The sequence below is a fragment of the Chroicocephalus ridibundus genome, chromosome 20, assembly GCF_963924245.1.
Source record: "Chroicocephalus ridibundus chromosome 20, bChrRid1.1, whole genome shotgun sequence".
NCBI lineage: Eukaryota > Metazoa > Chordata > Aves > Charadriiformes > Laridae > Chroicocephalus > Chroicocephalus ridibundus.
Genome location: NC_086303.1, coordinates 1,448,109 through 1,456,180, shown reverse-complemented (window position 1 = coordinate 1,456,180; position 8,072 = coordinate 1,448,109).

Here is an 8,072-nt window from a genome sequence, read left to right as displayed (position 1 = left end):
CAGCCTCTGAACGGCACCCCTGGGTGCTGCGGGGGGGGGCTGCAACCCATGGTGGGGAGGGAGGAAGGCACAGGGGGCTGTGTTGGTGGGAGCCAGAGCTGCTGGGGGAGGCGGAGGGTCTGTCCAGATAAGGGTTGTGGAGCAATGGTGGCCCCAAACTGGTGCTGAGGCTGGACCGGATGCTATTTAATGTCCTGAGAGAAGTTTGGGGGAAAAATAGCCACCCCTAAAATTTCCCCCCTGGTCTGAGTAGTGCAGAGGCAATGGGTCTGGGGGCTCAATCTGCTCGATGGAGCTGAACCATCCAAGCCTAGATACCCACCCCCAGGAGTGGACCAGGCACCTGCAAGGCTCATCCGACGTGTCTCCCCAGGAGCAGGGAGCAGGGACCACTGCGACCTCAGATCTGGGGCAAGGGAACTCTCCTAAACCCCATCTGCACCTCTCCCCATCTTTTCTCCCTCCTCTGGTGAGAGTGGGGCCGGGCTTGTCCCCTCCTGCTCTGCTCTGCCTCAGGGACAGATGTCCCAACACCTGAATCTGTCCCTTGGGGCTGACCCTCAACCCTCTCCTCCATCTGAGCCTGCACATCCCAAGACAGGGATGGAAAGAGCTGTGGGACCGTCACAAACCCAGTGCTGGGCTCCTCCATCGGCTGGCGGCCCGGAGGCTTCCCCTTCACCTCCTTGGCCAAGTGGCCACCATAGGGCTGGGGTGGTCGAGCATCCGAGGACCGGTGGGGGCCAGTGGCAATGTGCCTCCTCTGGCTGTTGGGCTGTGCCACAGCAGGGCGAGAACTTATTTAGATTTTAACGATCTATTTGCTCTGCAGAGAAAAAAAACGAAGCGAGGCTGGCGGGCTCACGTAAACACCGTGCTATTTATGGGAGGCGTTTGCTGGAGCATCTCACAGCGCATCTCCTCACGCATCCTCCACCGCCGGGAGGAAGCCGCTACCCCGCTGTAGGGCTGGAGCCCTAAAGCCAGAGGCAAGGCATCGGGTGGATGTGCTCAGGAGAGGTCACCGGGAGCGGAACGGGCATCCCCAGGCCACCCTGAAACCCCTCGCCCACCGGCTTCCCAGGGCGAATGTCCTTGCAGTCAACCTCCGGCTGGGAGCAGAGACGGAAAACCGGCAGGTTCATCACGGGAGCGCAATGCGGAAGCAAAACGCGGGCAGGTCCTGGCCTAATTGTATGCAAATCTCCCAAACCGGGTGATTAAAAAGCCACTCCTTTTCCTTAGTGGCTTTGCAGTTTGTTCCCCCTCCCTGGACTCGTGCCCCGACATACTTAATTTTAGCAGCACCCCTAAAAAAAACCCCCGTGTTACGCCAAAACTGAGCTGCCCGGCTGGGAGCCTGCCAAAGCCAGGTGGGAGCTCTCCCACCAGCCCGAGCAAACCGTCCCAGCGCTGTGGCGAAGGCGGCAAAGGTTGAACTGGTCAGTGCTGGTGGCCGCGCAGAGCCTGTTCCTGACGGCCGTGGCGTCACCCGCTCGTCCTCCCGCACACCAGGCTCGGGTGAGTGTCAGCAATTCCTTAAAAACCCATGAAAGGTAATTTTCCCATGAACATCAGGCACCCAGCAGGTTATTCGGGTCTTCCAGGCTCTTCCTGGGGTTTGGAAGGAGAAAATGGGCCGAGAGCTGCAACTGGTCGTGATGATCCCAAAGAAGCGTCGGACGATGCTGCTTACGGGCGAATACCCGGCGCAGCGGGAGAGGTGGGATGGAGGAGGGCAGAGAGAGGACACGGCGTGGCTTCGATATTCCAACACCGGCTTTTCCACCTCGCCGCCTCCCATGAGATGGGGCAGGACCGAACCTTGGCGCGGGCAGGAGGGCCGGGTTGGTGACTGGCTGGGTGCCAGCGTGATGCAGCGGAGGATTTTGGCGTGTCGGGGCGGCCGAGCCAGCCTGCCCGGCTGACGAGACCAAACCCCGGTTGAACACCCCCAGGGCTCGGCAGCAGCTGAGAAATGCTTTTCCAAGGAGGCAAGTCGGGGCACGGGAAGCTCATTTCCACCCATCCCGTCCTCAGCCTTCCTTGAGGGTTTGAGCTTTCCCCCTCCTGCCTCAGTTTACCTGCGTGAAGAGCAGCTCCACGCTGCCATCCCGGCTGCTCAGGGCAGGAGAAGTTGAGAGTTTCTCCACCTCTTCCAATCATGGGAACCATCCCACAGTCCTTCTGGTCACAGAAAGGGGCCTCTTAATTAGGAAAGTTAATTAGGAGCGTGGCTGGTGCCAGGAGCACAGGGCTGTGCGCTTGGAGGGCTGACGTCTCCACGAGATATTAATTAGGATGAGTGACCCCCCCGCCCCGAATGCCACGGTCCAGTGGGTTCAGACAAGATGGCATAAGGTGAAAAAAGAAAAGGGAGAAGGAGCAAACAAAGGGAAAACCTGGCGCTTTTCCAAGGATGCGGAGGTGCTGCGGAGCGACGCTCGGCCCGTAACACCACTGGGGCACTGGTCCGTGCGCGCCGTGTGACGCAGAGCCCCGACGGGACTTCACTCGGGATAAAGGGCTGCTCCACGATCTGTGTCCGTTTTCTCTCTCGTTTAACGGGATCCATGGCCCTTGGGAAGGCGCTTGCGGAGCAAGGAGCACCGCTCTTTGCAAGGCTGATGCATCCCCGCCTGGGTTTTGCAGCGGATACTCCGCAGCAATGCCACGGCGTAGAAAAAAATTCCCGGGAGACAATTTAAACCAGCAAATCCCGGAGGGCGGAGGGAGGAAGGGCTGCTTCCCTGTGGGCTGACCCTTCCCACCAGGCACGTTCCAGCCCCGCAGCCCAGGGCAGGCTTTACGGCACGTTTCGAGGCAGCGCTGCCCGGAGCCCAGGGAGACACTGAGTCACGGGGAAGGTGGTTGTGGTCACCCAGCGAGCGGACGCGGGTGCGAGGACGTGCCCTGGCCCCCCCTCCGCCCCCGGGAGGTGCCACGTTCATGAGGTTACGGGCTCCGGCGCAGCGGCCAAAGGGTCCAGACCCCGCTGGGTGCCCTGCCAGATGCCAGCCAGATGTTGCCTGCAGGCAGCTGGGTGGCGGCCAAGCCGGGTGCCTTGGCACGGCAGGATGCTAACGGGCTTCGGCGCTTCCCTGGCGGGGAAGAACTGCTGAGGCATCACTCGCTGGAAGAGAAAACACGTCCAAACCCCGCCAGCGCCGTCCTTGGCACAGCAGCGGGGTAGAGCAGAGGTCTGCCCCGCTCGCCGGCTTTGCGGCACATCTGGGACCGCAGGGGGGTGACAGTGGCCGCCCCCACGCCCCAATCCAGGCCCTTTGCCTCTTCGTTGCTTCATCTTCCTCACCACCCACTGGGTTTATTTTAATCCCGTGGGAGCCCCGGGAGTGTTATCGAGCCAGGCTGCCGGCCAAGCGCTATTCCTGCCCACCGCGTCCAGCGGGCCCAGCGGCGCAGGCGGGGGTTAAACCTTTCCATCCCTGCAAATCAGTTTTAAAACCCTTTGCCCCCCTCGACTCCGTGGCCACCCCTTGAACAAGCCCGGTGCTTGTTTGGCCTCTCTTTTTTATTCGAAGTCACCCAAGGAAAGGCAGGACGGTGCTTGCCACCTCCAGCCCCGTGGGCACGGAGCCTGCCCGTGGGGAGGGAGGAGGGAGGCTGGCGGTGTCAGTGCTCTGAAGCACGCAGCGGCGATGACAGATCTTTCTGGGGCAAAGACTCCTTTGGAACAGCGACTTCCCAGGAAAAGAAAAAAAAAAAAAAACCAAGGTGGAAAAGGTAAAAGAAAAAATGTGGCTTCTGCGAGTCCTGTTTTGCTACGAGACATGAACGAGGGGAACCTCTTCCCTTGATGGATCCACAAGCTGGTATAATCATTTTCTAATTGATTTTTGGGGAAATATGGGGCAGGGGATGAAGAGCCGCGTGGGTGCTGCGCGTGGAAGACCCCAGGGCCAACCCCAGACCGGGGGCCGCGGTGGCCTGGGGACAGGGGTCTTACCCCGCCATACTCCATAGAGTGGAAGGTGAGGACCCGGGGTGAAGGAGCAAGCAGGGGATGAAGGAGTGACAGCGACGGGGGGAAGCGGCCGAGGAGGACGGGGCTGGGCTGGTTCGGTGCCCCCGGGCTGGGGATGGAGAGGTGCCCCGTCGCGTAGGGCGTAAAAGAAAGCCACGTCCCCACGGCTGCTGCTCCCAAAGTTTGTATTTCTGGCTTTGGAAACAGCTCCTGTATTTCTATTTTAAAATTCTCGGCTTTTAGCTTCCAGCTGTCACTCACTGCATCGTTCTCTGCTGGCTGGGCAGCTCTCGGTTTCGGTAACGTGGTTTTTTTTCCCCACTCAGACACTTACAGACCGTAACCACATCGCCACCCGCCAACACGAAAGCTCTTACTTCCAACTCCTGCAGCCTCCGAGCCCCGCGCTCTGCCGCTGCCTAAATTCTTTTCTTCCAACCAATCGAAGAATATTTTCTTTCCGGAAATTAATTCGGGACAGAAATTCACAGGGCACATCCCCTATATCGTAAGAAAAGCTGCTTACACCTTTCCCACGTGCCTAAACCTACAGATTCCTATTGAAGACGTGGAAAATTCCTTATCAGCAGAGGGGATCCACCTCCTGCCCTGTTCCCCTTCTCCTCTCCCAGCTGGGATCCTTTCCCCGCGGCCGCGGAGCAGCACAAACATTATCCTCCGAGGGACTGTCCGAGCGCCGGCGAAAACAGCCTCCCAGCCCCGCTCCCTGGGGGATGGCTTCTCCAGGACGGTGACGCTGCAGTGGGACATGTGACATTTTGCATTGCACAGAGCAACCCCCGGGATGGGTCGGCGGCGACGTTCCCACAGCTGGCTGCCTTCCTCGGGGACGCGTGACCAGAAGTCCCCTGCCATGAGCTTGGAGCGCATCAGCCTCGATGGACACAGAGCCTGGCTGTTCCTCCTGCCTTTCCTCCCCTTGCTCCCATGGGTGGGGAGGATTTGGGGTGCAGGACCCAGCTTGGGGCTCACCCACCCTCACGGTGGGAAGCCCCCGGATGAATTTGTGCCCTGGCAGGAGGTGACTTGCCACAGCCGTGCCCCAGGGACCCGCTGCCGCAGCGGGATGCTGTGTGGTTCCGGGGCTTGGAAGCGATGGAGAAATGGGGACCCATCGGTGGAGACTGAGTGCTGCAGAGGCCAAGGGGTGTCAGCTGGGTTCCTGCAGCTTTTGGGGTGCTGAGGGCTCACAGATACTCTCCTAGCTCCGGGGGGGGCAGAGAAGGGGTGAGGGGGGATGGAGACATCTCCTTGCTGGGAAAGGTGAGAGGAGGGATGAGGCCGGAGAACCCCGGGCTGAAGGGCAGGGACCTCAGATAGGCGTTGTGAAGGCAGCTGGGTGCGTAACCCCAAAATTCCTCTCCTCTCCCCCCTGGGAGCAGCCCTTTCCCACGGAAAGCCATGGCTGAAGCGGTGTTTGCTGTCTGTGCTCGTCTCCTCCATCCAAGGTGGAGACGTGGGGATGGCGCAGGGGAAGGAAGGTCCCCCCCATGTCCCCATCCCTTGTGTTTTCCTGTGGGGATGAAAAAGGGTGAAAACCCGTCTCACGTCTGCTCGGCCTTCCCAAAATATTTCATGGGGACAGGAGTGGGGATGCTGCACCTCCACGTGTCCCCTGGCTTTAGAGAGGACTGGGACCCAGCACAGCCACCCAAGAGACACTGGGAAAGAAAAATGCAGATACTGCCCCAGGCGCACCCCACCCCCTGGGGACAAGGGACTCGTCCAGGGGCACTGGGGCTCCCAGTTTCAACTTCATTTTCTCCAGATAAACACTCTCAATATGGCAAAGACCAATACAAATGGTGTCGGGGGGCGGGGGGGTTGTCTCCCCTCCCCCCCAGCTATTTCACTCCCCAAAAGCGATGAAATCCATGGGGCCAAAGGGACTAGATGTGACGTGGGCACTGGGCAAGAGCATCCTCTGAGAAACAGAGGACACAGCTCCTGCAGGAGAAATATGCGGCGGTGGGGGGGGGGAAGAAAACCCTCAAAGCACATTCCTGGCCCTCCTGATGGGATGAAAGCTGAGCTGCTCCCCAAGAGAGACTCGAGGGCAAGTGTAGCTGCTAGAGCTGAGGTCAAAAATTCCTTCTCCAGGACGATTTTACCTCTAGCCGAGCGCAAAAATGCAAAGGAAAAGGTTTCCGGGAAGTCCCCCCACTTCCCCTGAGCCTTCCCTCCCCGGACTGGGATGTTTTGGCTCGAAAGATGAACGAGGGGACTGGGAGGCGGGGGGTGGGGGGGGTGGGGGGGTCAGAAACCGGAGGAAGCCAAACCCTGGGAGCTATTTTCAGCCTTCAGGCAGGAAAAGCACCTGCTGGGGTCATTACGCCGCGGGAAAAAACAAACCTCGAGATTTTCTCCCCGGGGGGAATGGGATATGAATAGCTGGGCTCATCCCTGACGAGGAATTGGTGCCCGATACGATGGGGGGGGTCACCCCGAGGGTCTCCAGGCCCCGATCCCCCCCTCTCAACCCCCAGGCAAAGGGTTGGGTCCGCGCCCCGGATCCTGCGGAGGGAGGTGGTGGGGTTTTCTCCCCCCCGCCACCCTCCCCAAGAAAAAAAACATAAATGAGGGGTTCAAAGGGGTCTGAGATGCTTTTTTGGCCTCTGGTTTGGGGTGTGCAGCCCTGAACCCGGTCTCGGCGTGCGGATAACCCGGGCTGCTGCTGCCCCCTCCCGTCGGCCGCCCCGCACGGCCGCGGCTGCGGGGAGCGCTGGGTCCTGCGTCCCTCCCGGCGGGGAGCGGGCGCGACCCCGGCCCCTGGGACCCCCGGGTGACCCGGCCAAGGAAGGCGTGGGGGGGGGGTATCCTCGGTCACAACCTCAAGGCTGCAAAAATTTGCATTTCAAGGCATTTTTTTTCCTCGCAGGCGGCCAGGGGTTGCGTTCACTCCGTGGTTGAGACGGGCTGGAAGGAGCCGGACCCTCTGTGATGGGGTGCAGGGAGCACCCCAAAAACATCTACCCCCGTTTCTGTTCTCTACACCAAAACCCACCAGCCTTCCTCACCCCTCCCAGCCCTTCCTCATCCTCCCGGCTCTCATCTCCTCCCGCTGTGGTCCAAACCCATCAGTTTGTGGGGTGTGGGGCACCCCACGGCGGGTGGCCCGGGGAGCCCCATGGGGTGCGGCGCTGCCTGCCCGACCCCGGGTCCCACCGCTGCGGGGTCGGGATTATCCTCCAGCCGCTTGACCGGTCCCGACAGCACATGCCGGAGCAGACGACAGCTGAGCATGCGAGCGGGAGTCGGGGTGTTGCTGAGGCACAGCCCCCCTCCATGGGGCCGGACACCCCGGAGAGGGGGAAAACCAGCCTGGGGGGGCAGGGGGGGACCGAGCCTGGGCGCTCATGGGGTGGGCTGAGCCAGCAGCTTCTTCCCCCATGACGGGAATTTGCAGGGTGAGGCCCCTCCGGAAGGGCTGGGTGCCCCTCCCTGGGGACCGGCTTGTCCGGCATCACCGCTGGCATGTCATGGGGAGGGTCTGCCATCCCTTCTCCTTTTGGGCATCCCACCCTGAAGCCACAAAATCCCCACAGCCCTCCGAATTACCACAGGGTGCCCTACTTGGGGGGGGGGGTGTTTACCCTTCCTTCTGCTGACTTTTGCTGTCCCATGGGATGGGGGCAGAAAACGGCAGGAGTCACCAGTTTATGTCCCAAAAGCCCCACATCAGCATCACTGACTCCGTTTTCCCCCTCTTCACCAGACCCCGATCCCACAGCACCAGCCCCGGGTTGGGCCGCAGGGGCTGGATGAGCCCCAGCGGGAATGTGCCACCATGGGGACAAGATGATGGTCACCCACCCACCCAGGAGACCTGGTTTGCAGCCTTCCTTCTCCCTCCCAGACCCTCCCGTGGTCCCTGCGTGGCTCCAGGCGTCCCATCTCAGGGCTGTCCCCTGCCGAGGGACACTGCTGTCCCCAGGTCCTGTCCCCGGGCCTTGCGCCATCCCCCTGTCCCAGACAGCTGTCCCTCTCGGGGGGTCGAATAGCCACCATATGTCGCTGCCGAATCCCTCGGATTCATGGGTCTTCCTCCAAACGCCCACCTGTCCTC